At 35.8% G+C, this 19,614-nt stretch overlaps 1 protein-coding gene across 3 annotated transcripts in view; it reads right to left on the bottom strand.

Annotated features, from left to right (window-relative positions):
* The window catches only part of MBD5 (methyl-CpG binding domain protein 5), a 145,337-nt gene that overhangs the window by 66,706 nt on the left and 59,017 nt on the right, over positions 1-19,614 (bottom strand). For 2 of the 3 annotated variants that reach the window (XM_040474994.1, XM_040474996.1), the window contains exon 3: positions 8,524-8,697. The exons of the other annotated variant lie outside the window; for it this stretch is intronic. The gene's annotated coding sequence lies outside the window, so the exon portion shown is untranslated. The remainder of the gene's footprint in view (positions 1-8,523; positions 8,698-19,614) is intronic. 3 annotated transcript variants of the gene reach the window in all.

The raw sequence follows: 19,614 nt of genomic DNA, 5'->3' as shown, positions 1-19,614 counted from the left end.
CTTCTCCTTCTCCTTCTCCTTCTCCTTCTCCTTCTCCTTCTCCTTCTTCTCCTTCTCCTTCTCCTTCGTTTGCCTGCTCTTGCATGCAACTCCAACTTCCCCAAGACTGGCTGGTTTGCTCCATTAAGTAATTTGTGTATCCACCAGATAATAACATTGGCTTGATTCCTGCCAAATATCTCTCTCATATTTCAGTAATGAAAAATAGAAATATCTGATGGCTGGGTTTTGCTTAGACCAGCAATTCTCAGAGCATGGTGCTGGGACAATCATTACTGTCAATAATGCCCAAGAACTTGTCAGAAATATAAATTCACAGGCCTGGCCCCAGACTTAATGAATTAGAAACCTTGGGGGCCCTTCTGTTCTTTAAGAAGCCTTCCAGGTGATTCTGATGCTTGCTCAAGTTTGAGACCCACTGACTTAGACTAATGCCCCTGCCTCCCTTCCCAGGACATGGCCATTTTTTAAATTAATTAATTAATTAATTAATTAATTAATTTTTGAGGAGGGGATTGTTTTTATTTTTTATTTTTTATTATTTTTTTAATATGAAATTTATTGTCAAATTGATTTCCATACAACACCCAGTGCTCATCCCAACAAGTGCCCTCCTCAATACCAATCACCCCCCCCCCCCCCACTCCCCATCAACCCTCAGTTTGTTCTCAGTTTTTAAGAGTCTCTCATGTTTTGGCTCCCTCCCTCTCTAACCTCTTTTTTTTTTTTCCTTCCCCTCCCCCATGGTCTTCTGTTAAGTTTCTCAGGATCCACATAAGAGTGAAAACGTATGGTATCTGTCTTTCTCTGTATGACTTATTTCACTTAGCATAACACTCTCCAGTTCCATCCACGTTGCTACAAAAGGGGACATGGCCCTTTTATATCTCTACACTATGCAGGCAGCCAGCCCTCAACTTCCTTTTGTCCCTGAGGAAGAGGGGTGGGGGGATGGGGCGGCCATCCTTTTTTTGCTGATACTTCAGCCTTCTAGAAGCAGCTCAATTGCAAGGGCCTTAGGGATTCCTCACAGAGTGGAGGTCGAGTATCTACATAGTTATCATTTATTTATCTGTAAGTGGCACCTATTTCCTCAACAATTCATTTGTGAATTTGGAAAATTCGGAGATGTTTGAAGGTGAAAATTAAATTGGACTGTAATCTCAGTGTTGAATACTGCAAACCTGAATGTACTTTCTTTTAATCGTTGTTTTTAGAAAATTTTAAAAGCACATGTTAAAAAAGAAATTATTATAACAATAAACCACTACTCCAAATTCACAATGTAAGCATTTTGTCAGTTTTGCTTATTTTTAAAAATAAAACTCCATTACAGATAGAGCTAAATACTATCTCCCTCCCCCACCCGTCTCTCTTTTTAGTCCTATTTCTTTCCCTTCCATCTTAAAGGCAACCACCATCATAAATCTGGTCCTCATTCTTATAGGCTTTGCTTTTATATGTTTATTCCCTGTATATGTATATGTAAACAATATTTGGTATTGGTATATGTGTTTCAAAATTTTTATATAAATACTATTACACATATATATCATTCTGCAACTTGCTTTTTAAAATTCAACACTGTTTGAGAGTTATCTCAGTTGAGATACATAGATCTGTCCCTGTTTCAGACATGTAGATCCAATTTGTTAATTTTTAACATCTGAATGGTATTTTATCATATTATTATAGAACTATTTATTTATTGGTGTATCAATCATATTAATGTTAGGCTGTAGAGTCTGCACAGTCTCAATTTTTCAGACACTGCCAAGTTGCTCTCCAAAGTTGTACTGAATCCAAGTTTTTTTCATGTTCTAAACATGTCTTTTTCCTTTAAATATTGGATCATGACCACTTTGTACTTTATTTTCATCCTGAGCATTTTACTATGGCATTAAATATTTTTCCAAAATATTATTTTTAATTGCTGGATAGTATTTTTGGGGATACACACACACAGACACACACACACATATATAATTTATTCACTTCCCTCTTGTGAACATAGATTTTTTTCCTAGACTTTAGCAACTACAAATAAATCTGAGATAAATATTTCAGCCATTTTGGCATATTTACTGAGAATTCTTTGTTAAAATGGAATTGCATAATTTTAAGACCCTTGATAAATTTCTTAAAGTGACAAAAGGGTAGTTTTGGGAAAGCATTTCAGGCCATGGTTCTCAAACTTTTGAAACCCTCTTGTATGTCCTCTTTTGCTAAATATTAAAATCTTCTCTTTGCCCCTAAGATTCTGATAACTTTATTTCCTAAAGAGATTCATCATAAAATATTTAGTCATGCTTTGTTTTTATAGTTTATATCTAAAAACAATAGTGTCTCCTCTTTTCCAAATTTAACATTAAAAAAAAAAAAACTGCGTATCCACAACATTTTCCTTTCATCTCCCCCGAAGATTCCATTATGACCCACCTTATTTATATGGCTTGGTTTAAGCCCAATAGACACAGGTTAAAGCAGAAAAGATATTGTGATATGAAAGGGACCTACATCTCACCAACACTCAGGATCAGGGATAGATCTTACACTTAGGACATAATTCAAATTTATTCCACAAACAATTCTAGCAACAACAATATAAAATTCAAAAAGTGGTGTGTGTGTGGGGGGGTGGGTTGTGGGTGTGTGTATATTCTGAGATCTACCACAATTCTACAGACATTTTAATTTTTCTACTTCCTTTCAATATGCAAATTAGTTTGGGAATTGGCTTTTAGTGAAATGAATTTTAGTGGCTTGATTTACTTCTTTGCATTGGCTTCTTTTGATCATTCAGAATTCAAATTAGATGTTACCTCCTCAAAGAGACTATACTGTAAGCCATAGGTAATCTCTCAAACTTTGTCAATTCACTGGTACCTCTCATCATCCATTTGTTTATCATTTATTTGTTTGTTTATTGGCTTTCTCTCCCCATAGACTGTAAACTTCCTCACAGCAGGGACCATGTCTCTCTAGGTCCTTCCTATATTCCTAGTTTCTGGTATAGTGCCTGGTCTGCAGTAGGAGCTTAAATACTTCCTGAAGACTGCATATTCAGATCAGTCAACATAATTTTATATTCTGATTTTTACCATGTAGGCTTATAAAGATTTAGCAACACATGCATCTAAAATGAAAGGTTTTTTTTTAAGTTTATTTATTTATTTGAGAGAGACAGAGGCACTGTGAGTAGGGGAGGGGCAGAGAGAGAGAGAGAGAGAGAAAGAGAGAGAGAATCCCAAACAAGCTCTCAGCACAGAGCCCACTGTGGGGCTTGAACTCACAAAACTGTGAGATCATGACCTGAGCCAAAACCAAGAGTCAGACGCTTAACCGACTGAGCCACCCAGGTGCTCCTGAAAGAGAGGTTTTTAAAAGAAGCCAGTGGAAGCTAATGAGTGTGAATGTTGACAAAATATATAAAAGATGTTTTGCTCTAGATTTGTCCCTTATCTCATAATCTCTGATAATTTCTGTGTAGAAAGTATGATAGGGCTTCTAAGAAAATTAATAAAGTGACTTTATATTTTATTTGTAAAGTGCATCAGTTTTATTTATGAAGTGGTTTGTGTATACATTTTAATTGTATTAATAAAGAAACCATTAAAATAAATGAATCCAACAATTTAAAATTAAACTTATATTTCAGTAGGATGCTGATTAATACAATAGACCTTTTTTTCTTAATCTGCTTTACTGACATTCTTTTCAACCTAAGAATAAACTCACTAGTTTATGCAGTGTTAAATGTATATTTTAAAAGTTATACTCAAAGCACCATGAAGACTATCAGATTATGACATGAAAAGAAGTAAGTAGGTATTCCTCATAAATCTTTCTGAATAACATCAAATGTTATAAATTCTTCTCAATAATGTCACACAAACTTTACTAATGGTAAAATAATCAATTGATTTTTTGAGTCATGTGATATCATGAGTAAATTCTATTAAAATATTTAAAATGACATCACACATTGATCTTGTGCCTTGTGAGGTTACTTGTATATATAGTAGGATAGAATGAATATCAGATGAACTACTGATTTTTCAAGGTAAGACTATGTAAATTAGGTAAAATACCAGTATTTTATGATTATATAAGTCTAAATCATTTATTTTTATATGCTATGATTATAAACTTAGCCCTTGAAATGTTTAGAGTGAAATAAGAAATCTATTCCATTCCAACATTTGCAAGTGAATGTCTCATGTTCTCCAATGAGACCAAGTCTCCCGTAGAAGCTACCTTTACACTTATGTACATACCACAACAGATAGGATTGTATTAAACAATAACATCAGCATTAGAATTTTGGAGAGTAATGTCTGAGTGGCTACAACATTATTATCATTTGATTGGGTAATAAATGGATATACTCATAATCTTTCCATTATTATTAGTTAAATTATGCTTGTTAGAGCAACCCTAAATTACATTTCCCCTTTTCAATTATCTTTCACCCTCATATCAATTATTCAAACAGCTCCTTTACAGCACTTAGCCAGTCCTCCCATCCAACTTTCCCATCTGTTTCACCTTTCACCTATTTATTCAAGCTATGCATTTTTATTTATGAGCACACTTATCTTGCAGTTACATCTTTTTTCATTTTTAAAAAACTGCTTCATAGATTATTCCTATTTCCACTCTGGTTATTACTGCCATTTGGTTCTTAATTTCATTTTGCAGCCACTTCTTCTAAAACATACTTCTCAAATGCATCCTATGTAAGGCTCTATTGGGTTCTGCTACCGATTGGGCTCTACTTACTTCCCCAAACTACCCTCAGTGCATTTACATTTGTTTTATACAGCTGTGTAGAGTACCATAAGCACATCTTTCCTGCCCTGATTACCAAAGCTCTCTAGTTTGAATGTCTTTGCCCTTTTAATGCAGAAGAGTATAAAAATTCACAATCTGTATGTGAGGGATCATATTCACATAGGAAAGTTACATTTTTTCACAAACTTGGAAGGTACAGGGATAGGCTTCTCAGAGTGAGGCCAGTTCTCAGTCAAGATAACAATGGCCTATGCCCATTTATGGTTAGGAGAATTATTTGTACCAGGCCATTTCTTGCTGCCAACAATAGGCAACTTACACATACATCCTTGCCATAGAGAAGCCTTCAGAGAACTAAATGCTGAGTACAGATAGTAGACTGCAATTGGCCTCAAATACTCTGTAGCTTCTTTTACCAGAAGGTAGGATTTATTGTTCCACACTTTGAATCTGGGCTGGCCTTGTGACTTGCTTTGACCAATGGAATGTGATGGATATGCTACTATTCAAGTGCTGAGTCTAAAACTTGATAGGCCTTGCATCTTCCACTCTTGCTTCCTGGAATGCCATTGTCTCAGGACCAATCTGAGCCTGCCTGCTTGAGGATGAGAGTCCAGGTGGAGACAAAGAAGTCCAGCTGGTCCAGCCAGTCCAGCTGAGGGCCCAGTCATGTAAGTAAGTCTAGTCAAAACGATATGGAACAGGGATGAGCTGGCCCCACAGAGCCCAACCTAGACTGCAAACCCACAAAATCATGATTATTTTTCAAATACCCCCAAATTATACTGGAAACAACCTGAAAGTCTAAAATAGGGTTTTATGTAAATTAATTACTGCTTTTAGAAGCTATGTAGCTCTATACTTTATTAGCTTGTGATCTTGGACAAGTTTTAACATTTCTTTCCTTATAAAAGAGAGATTATAGCCCTACAGAATTGTTCTGTGGATTAAAGTTAAAAGTTTTAAACCAGTGCCTAGCATGTGGCAAATATGTGAGTTGTTGCTATTTATGCATAGCTATTAAAATCATGTTATGGAAAATTTAATAGCACTGGAAAAGATACATGATATTGTCAGGTGAAAAAAACATACTACAAAGTTGCATGTAGAATTATAAATCTTGAGGAGCCTGGCTGGCTCAGTCAGTTAAGTGTCTGACTTCAGCTCAGATCATGATCTCATGATTCATGGGTTCAAGCCCCACATCGGGCTCTGGGCTGAAAGCTCAGAGCCTGGAGCCTGCTTCAGATTCTATGTCTCCCTCTCTCTGTATCCCTCACCCACTTGTGCTCTGTCTCTCTCTCAAAAATAAACATGAAAAAAAATTAAAAAAAAAGAATCATAAATCTTCATTTACAAAAATGCTACTACATATGTAGATGCAGGAATACAGAAACACTGACCTCTCAGTGGTTGTCTCTGGGTAGCAGGAATATGAATGATTTTTATTTTCTTCATTGTTTTTCTGTATTTTCAAAGTTTTCCAGAATAAAAATCTATTGACTTTGCAATCAAGAAAAATATCATTTCCAAAAAACTAAATATTATGTCCATAGAACAGCCAATTAATGTTTTCCTAATCCTTAAAAGCACTAGGAATACTTTTTTATTGGAAACAGTCACAAGCTTTGTAGCTAGTATTATGATATTATTTCTTTTTCTGTTTTAGCCAAGTGAAAAAGATACAAAATACTGCATTAACCTGGATGCTCTAAATACTAGAAATGAAAATTAAGACTATCCCTTTGACTGGTTCTAAAATGCTTCAGAGTGTCACTCTTACTTTTCTGCTTGGAATACGTCTCCCATCCCTACATTCTTGTTCTTCATCAAACCAACTTCTGTTTATCTCAGTTTAAATGTCACTTTCTCAGAGAGGTCTTCCCTGGTTTCTCTAGTCATTAGGTTTTCCAACTCTAACTTGTGTTCCCCTTTAATTCTTCCTTATAATATCTAGTAATTCACATGTATTACTACACATAACTGAGCTTTCATTTCACCCTTGTCATTCTACCTGACTGCAAAGAAAGAGCAAATTGAGACAGTTAACTTCAAGTTAAAGCCTCCTTTTGTGCCTTTAAAAATATTTAAGGAAGTAGAAATTGAGGGTCTATATACATATGTAGAAAATGCTTACTATGCATTTTAAAAGCTCTCTTAAAAGCCAAAAAGTGCACAATCACCAGCTCATATTCTGTAAAAAAGAATTAGAGAACTGTTTTAAGTATAGTAATAGGTTACACCAGAACATCTATAAATTAATTGACAAAGTCACTATACTGCTGAGGGAAAAATTATCTATGATTTATTTCTGTATATTAGCCACCAGCAGAGTTTGCTATTTTTGCTTTTCTATAGAATAGTGAAGTTTCTCATAGAGGATATTTTTAAAAAATACTTGTCGGGGCGCCTGGGTGGCGCAGTCGGTTAAGCGTCCGACTTCAGCCAGGTCACGATCTCGCGGTCTGTGAGTTCGAGCCCCGTGTCAGGCTCTGGGCTGATGGCTCAGAGCCTGTTTCCGATTCTGTGTCTCCCTCTCTCTCTGCCCCTCCCCCGTTCATGCTCTCTCTCTGTCCCAAAAATAAATAAATGTTGAAAAAAAATTAAAAAAAAAATACTTGTCTACATTTACATAGTCTATTTTAGAGCAAATTTGAGGAGTAACTTTCACATTTTATCTGTACGTTCCTGGTATTTTGGCTACTCAAGGAACAGCTCAATATACATATAGGTCAAATCATTTTTGAGAAATGATGTACATCAATATTGGTTTTTCCCCAAACTGTACTAGGAATGAAACAATTACGAACTATACTCATTTGGGGTTGTATAACATTTAAATAACTAATATTTATATACTCTTTTAGTCTTTTATATACTCTTTTACTTACTTACTTATTCCTTACTATACTCTTCAATTCACCTGGCAACAGACGCCAAGTTCGTACTTGGAGTAATCAGTTCTGTAGAGAGGTAACGGTGACCCCTAGTAACCTTGAAAATAAGTTCACTCAAGGTGGAAACAGGAAGACATGTCAGCCATTGTAGAAACCTATCTAAAGACACTGTCTCTAAATATGTGTAAATATCTAGGAACACTCTGGTCCAATCAACACGTCCAATAAATGTAATTAAATGTAAAAGAGAAGTATAGTCTAATTAATTGTTCCATAAGGTCTCTAAAGAAGAGGAATATCGTCTGTACATGGATTCAAAAAATAAGAGTCCAAGATACACAATCTCTAAGTCCCATGAAATAAGCGACCTTTTACTGTGTTTATGTAGCTCACATATCACGAATAAAATGAGTAAGTAAGTAGTAATACCTGCAGATGTTCAATGGTGTCATATGAAAAGTATCTCAAGGAGACTCCATTTAGCATTTTACTGCTCACTGGAAAGCTGAGGGAGGCAGAGAAAATGTAGCAGCCGAAGAAAACTTATGCACACAGTACTCAAGTTGGAGTGGAAAGGAGTTTTAGTATCATAACACCAAGCATAGAGTATCTTAGAGAACATGCTGAAGAAAAGCAAAACCTATAGAAAATAACATCTCCTATTTAACAAAGAGTTAAGCAAAATATAAGACCAAGTTACAAACAGGAGGACTCTGGGCCAAGTCCTCTCTGCAGAAGTGTTTGGCATGTACACAGTTTGAGAATAATAATGAATTTTTGACAATATTTAAATGAAAGGATATTGTATGAACATTTGCATTTCCTGCTTTACCTGAGAGACTGGATGATGTGGTAATACTAGGTCAACATTCCTGCCTTGCAACAATTATCTGGAACGGAGCAGTGACTGCTCCTTCAGAAAGGACTTGGCTCTCCAGTTCAGTGCAGTGGCTTCCTGCTTCATTCCCACCAGCCTGGCCTCTGTAGGCACTTGGGTTTCCAATCTCTGGAATAGAAAGGACCTTGAGACAAGGCTTGAAAGACTCACTATAGTCCTTGACAAGGAGTACAATTTATTTGTTTCTTAATGACCACTTAACCTATAATTCGTAGTGTCTTCAAAAGGGTGGAGGATGAACTCTCAGTGGATCATCATACATTATTAGTTTGTGAAGGAGTTCTAGTAAGCTAGCTAAAACCAAGAGCAGATAGCGAATTTTCTTAATAAAATTGAGTTGACCCTGAAACTGTGGTGATTTTTGAGTTAGAGGAGGTAGAGGGTACACAGAATTCTCACCCAACTTCAATCTTCTATCTTCCATTCTTTCTTAGCCCCATCGTCAGTAACACCACAAATTAGCATTATCTCAAGAACTCATCTTGGGATCAAAGAATCATGGAACCAAATTGTACATTACCATTACTGAGTTATAAAATGCTGCTCTCCTCCCCCTCGCTTTTAATATTGTTTCCTTTCAGCCAATAAGGGAAAAGATTATTTATAAGGACTTTCGAAAGTGTACTTGAGACCTTGTTAACCCTTATCCTATTTTCTCTGAGACATCAAGGAGACACTGACAAGGTTCTTTCTCAGTCAGAGCAAAGTAATCCTTGGGACAGTGTAAACTCATTTGTTCCCTTTCCATAGCTAATGAACAACCTTCTGATTATTTGTTGGATTTCATAAGTGATTTGATATCATTAAGTTCATAACTTGGATATCAGGTACAAGTATTTCAGTCAATGAAAGCAAATAAACAAACAAATGGGTTATGTTTGGCTTATAAATTAATTTCTTGTAAATACAGATGATCTGCATCAAACCCTAGAGGCCCATCACCCTTGAGAGCAATGGAAAATAAATTTTTTGTTCTTTTCTTTTCTTTCTTTTTTAAAGTAATTTCTTTGCCCAATACAGGGCTTGAACTTGTGACTCTGAGATCAAGAGTTGCATGTCTACTGACTGAACCAGCCAGATGCTCCTCAACATTTTCTTTTAATTGGAAGAGTAAGGACCACATCCTGGACCAGCCAACTTGCTCTTTTTTTCTTTTTGGTTTAGGGCCAAAGCAGGACAGGGGGATGTGTAGGACAGGGTGTACAGCATGCTTGAGTATTGCTATTTCTCAGAAAGCAGCCAGGAGAGACAAAGGAGCAATTAAGGAATGTGGAACAAAGATAACATAACAATGTCTCTATAATCTTGATATATTAAAGGTACTCCAAGTATTAGACTTCGTGTTTTAAGCATTTACTAGCCATCCCCTACATGTGAAGCACAATAATGGATACTAAGAAACTGGACATAAAGAGAATACAAGCCCCATCTCAAGAAGCTATGCCTTGGAGGTGGAGGGTAGGGAGCTGTGCAATCCGGTAAACAGGTTAATTATAAAACTGACTGACACTGGCTACAATAGGGCTAAATATGTAGTGCTAAAGGAGTACAAAGAAAGAGCTAGTCTAGTTCTCAGGGATCAGAGAAAGGGGGATGCTGGATACATTTAAGGATGCAATGAAATTAGACAGACAAAGAAAGGTTAGTAGGAGACGTGAAATTTCACCTAATCCATGCAAATGATCTTAGTTTCAAAAGATTAATATTAAAGATTTTACTCTTCTGTCTGGTAATATCAATTCCAATATTGTACTTATTTTTAGCTGGTAAGCAAGCATAAAGGTCTCATTTTGTCAGACCTTTTAACCTTGAGATGGTATAAGGGATGAAGCATTAATGAATATTTTCCACAGGAAGATCTGGATGTCTGCCTCATGCCTGAAATAGAAAATGGTGACCTGACATCCAGATAAGCAAAGAAGAAATACTATCAAAAGACGATGATTCACTTCACTAAGAAAGTATTATTAGATGTGAATGCATTGGAAGCAGAAGCTAAAAGGAGCAAGATATGGATGAGGGAGTCTTAGCCTATAGATAGAGTAGTTCAAAACTGTTTGGAAGTATATCCATTAAAAAAAGAAGTTCCTAACTGATGAAAATAAGATGGTTATTGTTCTAAAGCTATTTTAGACAAATGTATAAATAATATTAGCTGACTTCCTACCATCTTCTGGGAACAGCACTGAGCATTTTATACATACATCTATTAACTAATTTAATACTTGTCACTGTCCTATAAATAAATAGTACTGTTTTTTTCTTTTCTAGAGTTAAGGAAATGGAGACAAGATAAATTAAATAACTTTACCTTCTCTTTTCCTCTCTGGTAATTTATATCCGCCTTTCCTATTTTATTGTTTTTCTCCTTAGTGTTTATCACTAACATACTGTATATACTATTTACCCTATATTTCCTCTGATAAAGAACATAAGCTCTGTGGGCACATGGACATATTAGTCATCATAACAGATAAAATTCCCTAGAATTTTTTGCTTTAGGTTCAATAGTTCCTTGAAGGCTGGCTGGATCACAACTTTCATTTCTCATAGCACAAAGTACAGAACCTTACACATGAGCATAATCAGTAGGCATATACGGAGCCCCTGTCACACTTAGCACTGCATGTGTCACTGTAAGATAGGGAAGGACAAAATACCATCAGTGTTCTCAGAGAACTTAACACCTAGACACAGAAATAGGTAGAAGCATGAGGCATACCTAGGGTGTTCCTCACCTACGTTGTACCTAGGGAAGCCTCATATTCAGATCCAATGTGAGTAATTACATTACTTCTCTTCTTCAATTACCTAACGATGTCTAAATTTTTTTTTTTCAACGTTTATTTATTTTTGGGACAGAGAGAGACAGAGCATGAACGGGGGAGGGGCAGAGAGAGAGGGAGACACAGAATCGGAAACAGGCTCCAGGCTCCGAGCCATCAGCCCAGAGCCCGACGCGGGGCTGGAACTCACGGACCGCGAGATCGTGACCTGGCTGAAGTCGGACGCTTAACCGACTGCGCCACCCAGGCGCCCCACCTAACGATGTCTAAAAGTGCTTATCCACCACTCCTCCCAAGACACCCTAGTTAGTCTGTGGCATTAACCTTTTGTGGAAATGCAGAACTACTCACAACTCTATGCCTATGCACGTGTTGTTCCCTGGACATAGAAAGATTTCCTTCCACGTTCTTAAAGCAAGCAACCTTGTGCTCTTTAAACTCTTGGGTCAATTCTTCCATGAATCCCTCTTTAGACTCCTTCTCAGAGTTACTCGTTCATTGCTCTCTCATTCTACAGTGCTGCTTACACATATGTAACAGCACTTAATACACTCTGTTTTATGTACACACATTCCTTGCTATATATACCCTGTTTTTGAGTTGCCAAACACATTACCAGGTACATGATATACAAACAATGTACTCTAAGTTGAATTATTTGTTTTTATCACCTTTCAAAATGCTAGAGAATGTTTTAAATCCTCTAAAATATAATCATAAAATAGAGAAGTTCTTGTTAGGAATATGTTAAAACCACCCAGTGATATATGAAGGTGGCTAGCTGCAGATGAGTATTCAACCAAAATCAAATGGAGGCTGAATAGAATCTACTTTTCTTATTCTATTATCAGTACAATTTCTAAATGCAGGGGCTGTCTACAGTGCCTAGAGGAGTGCCCGGTACACAGAGAATTACTTGTGAGTAAGTGAATGAGTGCTTGTACGCAAACAGAATGCCATAGCATAAACTAAATGTGCTGTAGAAATTCAGAGATGAGGTAACAAATAATAGAAAGAACAGTGAGGTAAGAGGAGGTTTAGAATCTGAAATTTTTTGGCTGTATAACTTTAGTAAGACAATTAACCTGAGCTTTAATTTTTTAATTTGTAAAAATTAATGGGCTGAACTAGATCAGTATTTTTCAAATTATTTTTGGTGTAGATTTCTTTTGTCTAAGGAAATCTAAATGGAATCTCCATTACATATTACATATGTATAATCTCCATTGCTTACTGGTAATAATTCATTTTATAAGATCAAATTATAACATTACTTATTAAAATTCATCAATAAAAATAAGGGACTACTTTGATTAATAAAAAGTATGAAATCAAGAGGTATGGGTGACAGTTGCAATTTTAAATCATCTTCAAAGGAGTCATTTCTGTACTTCGTTCTGACTTTATAATATTAACACAGTTCTGATTACCACAGAAAAGCTATTGCTAAAGGCAACTTTTTTTTTTAATAGTGAATTTGGCTTCAGCAACATTAAGGTCTCTGCAATTAAAATGGTCAAGAAGCTTGAAGGGAAAGTAAAGAAATCTTTTTTCCACGGACTTCAACCTGTATTACAAAGCTGCAATCATCAAGACAGTATGGTACTGGCACAAAAGCAGACACTCAGATCAATGGAACAGAACAGAGAACCCAGAAATGGACCCGCAAACATATGGCCAACTAGTCTTTGACAAAGCAGGAAAGAATATCCAATGGAATAAAGGCAGTCTCTTCAGCAAGTGGTGCTGGGAAAACTGGACAGTGACATGCAGAAGAATGAACCTGGATCACTTTCTTATAGCATACACAAAAATAAACTCAAAATGGATGAAAGACCTCAATGTAAGACAGGAAGCCATCAAAATCCTCGAGGAGAAAGCAGGCAAAAAACTCTTTGATCTTGGGCACAGCAAATTCTTACTCAACACATCTCCGGAGGCAAGGGAAACAAAAGCAAAAATGAACTATGGGGATCTCATCAAAATAAAAAGCATCTGCACAGCGAAGGAAACAATCAGGAAAACTAAAAGGCAACTGAAGGAATGGGAGAAGGTATTTCCAAATGACATACCAGATAACGGGTTAGTATCCAAAATCCATAAGAACTTAGCAAACTCAACACCCAAAAGACAAATAATCCAGTGAGGAAATGGCAAAAGACATGAATAGACACTTCTCCAAGGAAGACATCCAGAAGGCAAACAGACACATGAAAAAATGCTCAACATCACTCATCATCAGGGAAATACAAATCAAAACCATAATGAAATACCACTAACACCTGTCAGAATGGCTAACATTAACAACTCAAGCAACTACAGATGTTGGTGAGGATGCGGAGAAAGGGGATCTCTCTTGCACTGCTGGTGGGAATGCAAACTGGTGCAGTCACTCTGGAAAACAGTATGGAGGTTCCTCAAAAAATTAAAAATAGAACTACCCTATGACCCAGCAATTGCACTACTAGGTATTTATCCAAGGGATACATATATGCTGTTTCGAAAGGACACAGGCACCCCAATGTCTATGGCAGCACTATCAACAGTAGCCAAAGTATGGAAAGAGCCCAAATGTACATCAACAGATGAATGGATAAAGAAGATGTGGTATGTGTGTATGTGTGTGTGTGTGTGTGTGTATACACACACACGCACACACACACACCACATCTTCTTTATACACACACACACACACACACACAATGGAGTATTACTTGGCAATCAAAAAAAATGAAATCTTTTTGCCATTTGCAACTACATGGACAGAACTAGAGGGTATTATGCTAAGTGAAATTAGTCAGAGAAAGACAAATATCATATGACATCACTAATATGAAGACTCTAAGACACAGAACAGATGAACACAAGGGAAGGGAAGCAAAAGTAATATAATATAAAAACAGGGAAGGGGACAAAACATAAGAGACTCTTAGATATGGAGAACAAACAGAGGGTTACTGGAAGGGTTGTGGGAGGGGGGATGGACTAAATGGGTAAGGGGCATTAAGAAATATACTCCTGAAATCATTGTTGCACTAAATGCTAACTAACTTGGATGTAAATTAAAAAAATAAATTAAATAAAATGGTAAAAAAAAGTCTTGTTTCCAAAATTGAAACACTATATCTAATCATTATTCATGTTTCTGGCCATGAATGTAAAATATAGGCAAGAAATATCCAAAACTAAAATTAAGCAAGAAAACTTGCTTGCTTTAATACAATATTATCATATTAATTTGCCATCACAAAACTGTTAAGGAATGATAAGGATACATGGTGGGAAGATACCCCTATGTTGTGTTTGCATTTTTTCAATGAAGCATGCATATGCTGCAGCAGTGCTCTTGTTTGTATAACTTGATTTGGATAAAAAATAGTGAACTCAAGTTTTTAAAAAGCCCAGCTAAAAGCTTAAAAATAAAAATGCATACCCATAAGAAGTTCAAAATGCACATGAATATTGGTAGCAAAGCTTTAGTCAGCAGTGCATAAAAATATAAACTAGTTGGGGCACCTGGGTGGCTCAGTTGGTTGAGCCTCGGACTTTGGCTCAGGTCATGATCTCACAGTTTGTGAGTTCGAGCCCCGCTTTGAGCTCTGTGCTGACAGCTTGGAGCCTGAAACCTGCTTCGGATTCTCTGTCTCCCTCTTTCTCCCTCTCTCTCTCTCTCTGGCCCTCCCCTGCTTGCACTCTCTCTCAAAATAAATAAACATTTAAAAAATATATACAAACTAGTGTCGTGGTTTACTTTTACTTCATGATATGTTTATGTGTTTGTTTCATGATGTGTTTCCAATGTGGTATAATGCATTGAATGTGCATCTTAAGTTTTTTTTACAGTGTTAATATATTTTTAACATTTAAATTTGTGTCCCCCATAAGGAAACCTTTGAAGAATCTCTTCTGAGTTGGATGCTCTTCTGGTCCAGCCAATTCTATCATTTCTACCTAATCTAGAAAAGCAAGAGAGACTTCATAAAGATGACTTCAATTTTTTCAACTCAATCTTACATATGTTTACTGACATTAAGACACCCACTGGGGTGCCTGGGTGGCTCAGTCAGTTGAGCAATGGACTCTTGATTTTCACTCAGGTCATGATCTCACAGTTCATGGATTCCTGACCCTGAGACAGGCTCCACACTGATGGTGTGGAGCCTGCTTGGGATTCTGTCTCCCTCTTTCTCTACTCCTCTCCTGCTTGTGCACACGTGCGCACTCTCTCTCTCAAAAATAAATAAATAAACATTAAAGGAAAAAAAAAAAAAGACGCCAATGGAACAGGGAAAAGCCTGATCAGATTGAAAGTGTAAAGTTGTGTTAGGAAGTTTCATGAATATAACTTTAAAAAACATGTCCATCTTCCTAGCATAGGGTGAATCTCTATGTACATAAGCTCAAAAAAGTTTTCATATCATAAATCTGTGACATTTCTAACATAAGCATTGCTGGTCTATAGGTATCTTAACTCATAAATGCAATCTCATTCCTATGTAGTTATTTGCTGATAATGACATCTGTCAGATGGAGAATGACTTAGTGATTTTGCAATTATTTATTTGAAGAACATATTCTAATTTGAACTACAGAGGAAACTCCCTTAACTGACCTCCACTTAAACAAATCTTCAACTAATCAAAACACCATTTCTATTTGAAAACAGACAAATGTTTACCTCTGCTTTTACCAGTTGAGTTGTATGCTTTCCAATATTAGTTGTGTTGTTTCCAAAACTGTCTGAGTCAGTAACAGTTGCTGGTATAATATTTAATAAAATATTTTGTAAACTAATGAAACTTAAGTATAAAAAAAGAATGACTATTTCTGTGAAAATTAAGCTAAAAGCATAACTTTTAAGACAAGCCTCCTAAAAAATGAGGTCACATAAGATGAAAAAGTGGAGAATCTTGGAGTGGGGTGGGGGAACGCTAAAAATCTTGACTAATACTGTATTCAAATCATCTTGCAAGTGTCTTTGAATTCTTTTTCCTCTTCAAAGTTAAAAAAAATTAGCATATAAAGAGACTGCTGTAAACTCATTGGGAACAAGTAAACTCATAGGGAAATGTTTTGATCTAAAAAGACTGTTGACTACTCTTAACTATAGAGAACCAACTGATGGTTACCACAGTGGTGGTGTGTGGTGGGGATGGGTGAAATAAGAGATGGGGATTAAGGAGGGCACTTGTCATGATGAGTGCGGGGTGATATATGGAAAGGGTGAATCACTAAATTCTACTCCTGAAACCAATACCACTGTATGTTAACTGACTGGAATTTAAATAAAAACTTAAAAAAAAAAAAAGATTGTTGACTGAATGTACACTTACAGATTATAAATTGAAATGTCTAATTATAAATATTTTTAATGGTCCTTTGCTTTAACACATCTTTTTGATTAATGAACCAATTAAGGGTTGAGATTGTGATGGATAAGAGGTCTCTATTACTGTTACAAAAGTAATGTTTGTTTGTGACTGAAAGTATGAATTCATGTTGAAATGATGAAGTTGTTTGCAATGTAAGGTCTATTTTCATTTGATTCTCATTATTTTAAAAATATATTGATAAGGAAGTTATATAATTATTAAATGAAGAATCTTTAGTGAGGAACAAACTTTGAAAAAAGATATACCTAACAATATCCTAAAAATAATTGACACCAAAAAATGACAGAATTATAATCAGAAACCAATCAATCAACATACAGTGATTGTGATAAATTTATCAGTGGAAACTGATAAATCAAATAGGCAAGAAATTAATAAAGATATACATGATTAGAAGTACATAAAATGTTCAATCTGATGGAAATATACAGAGGATTATACAACTTGGTAAGAATTATAAGTACACATTTTTTTTTTAATTTTTTTTTTCAACGTTTATTTATTTTTGGGACAGAGAGAGACAGAGCATGAACGGGGGAGGGGCAGAGAGAGAGGGAGACACAGAATCGGAAACAGGCTCCAGGCTCTGAGCCATCAGCCCAGAGCCTGACGCGGGGCTCGAACTCACGGACCGCGAGATCGTGACCTGGCTGAAGTCGGACGCTTAACCGACTGCGCCACCCAGGCGCCCCTGTACACATTTTTAAAAAGAACACATGAGATTGGAAAAATTAGCACAGTATGGTGGTTGTGAGCATGGATTCTGGACCCAGACTGCTGGAATTAAAATTTCAGCTCGATTACTTTTTAGACTTAGGGTAAGTTACATCTCTGTCCCTCCGTTTCCTCATCTGCAAAATGAAGATAATAATCATATCTACAACATGGTGTTGAGCAAATTGAATAAATGAAGATTTCTTAAGCACTTAGTGCTTGGCCCATAGTCAGCGCTATATAAATATTTGGTAAATAGATGAAAATAACTGGCCATAAAGACAATCTCAAAGATTTCAAACAAATGAAATCACACGGAATGTATCATCTGATTAATTTCCATAAACACAGAATGTCTTAAGAAACTAATATCCCCAAATACCCCTGTGTTTGCAAATTTTAGAAAGAGTGACTCATATATGGCAGCCTTGAAAGTCAATATGAGGTCAGTGTTCATAAATTTATGGCATAATCCAAAATGTGATCTTATTTACCAGAATATGAGTTGGCAGACAAGACAGCAGAATGAATAGAGTTGGATTTCTGGATTACTGAGTATAGGCATGGAAAAAGCAAAAACAGAATAGATCACATGTTTGCAATTTAATATAAAAATGTTCTAAAAAACACACAAATACAGTGAGAATGATAAAGCAAATATGGCAAAATGTTAATTGTTGAATTTGTGTGTAGAGATAATAAACAGATACATAGATAAACAGATATCTAATAAATAGATAATTTATATGTACTGTTGTAACTTTTTGGTAAGTTTGAAATCGTTTCAAAATAAAAAGTTTTAAAAATGTAGGGGAAACATGAACAAAAATAAAACAGGACCAGGTTTGTAGAGATGGGTGAGCAAAAGACAGAGAGGTAAGGAAGTTTGAGATATGGCAACTGTGTCACTGAAGATATGGAAAATAGAATCTAAGCTGGAATAAAGGTCTATATGAAGAACATGCAATACAGGTATAAGGAAAGGAGGAAAGGAAATATAAGTGGATAAAAGGCAGGAGAAATGGTCTGATCTGAAGGGGTTAAAATGTTGGGGAGACAAAACATGGACTCATGAAAATTATAAGGCAAAGTGGTTAAATGCTCATATAAATAAAAGGCAAAAAAATTCTGTTTAAGGTCAGAGAAGGTGACTATAAATGGCTACTGTACTTTTGAATCTCTTCCTTATTTTGCCTAACTCCCTTAGCCTCATATGTGGGTTGGAATAACTCACATTTAAGGTAAAGAAATGTTTATATGAAAAACAAACAAAAACCAACAAAAGAAAAGACAAGAAAGAAAAAAAAAGATGTGGAGTTTAAAGAAATTGAGAAAAATAATTCTGATTCATCTTGCATGAATAGGGAAGGACTAAATTTGGGAAGGGGAACAGGTAGAGAAGGTAAAACCTTCTGGAGAAGTTGATAGAAATGGGTCCCTTCATAGGTATTTATGTGAAATTGGACTGGTATTAAATATTGACTAATGAATTGGTTTTGAATATTTAGCAAGACCAACAACTGTTATATGAGATATACTTAATAGAAATAAAGAAAAAAAACTGTTAGTACTTGAGGTCAATGTGATCATTTCCTTAGAAAGCTCAAAATGAAAACTTATTAGAACCAATGAAAAAGACATTTGGAGGGTGGCTGGGTATAAAACCACCATACAAAAACAAGAAAGGGAGAATTGCCCTATCTAACAGTAAAATATATTAAAAAGTTGTAGCATTGATGTAAGAATAGGCAAGTAATATAATAGAAGAGTATGGCCACAGGTAAAGCCATAGATAAGCAAATTCATCCTAAAGGTATCATTCAATTCTATAGGAAAAGGATGGCCAATTCAATACATAGAATTGGGACAACTGGATACCCATTTGGAAAAAAAGAATGAATTACTTCCATAACTCATGTAATTCACAAAAAATACATTCCAAATGACTCAAGACTTAAGTAAAAAATAAACACTAAATCAAACTAAAATATAAGTATATTAAGATAATATAAAAAATATGTTTAGGGGCGCCTGGGTGGCTCAGTCGGTTAAGTGTCCAACTTCGGCTCAGGTCATGATCGCATGGTTCGTGGGTTAGAACACCGAACTTTGTGCTGACAGCTCAGAGCCTG

This window comes from Herpailurus yagouaroundi, unplaced genomic scaffold (genome assembly GCF_014898765.1).
Source record: "Herpailurus yagouaroundi ecotype Mexico unplaced genomic scaffold, PumYag 140, whole genome shotgun sequence".
NCBI classification, from domain to species: Eukaryota; Metazoa; Chordata; class Mammalia; order Carnivora; family Felidae; genus Herpailurus; species Herpailurus yagouaroundi.
This window is presented reverse-complemented; position numbering and strand designations above follow the sequence as displayed.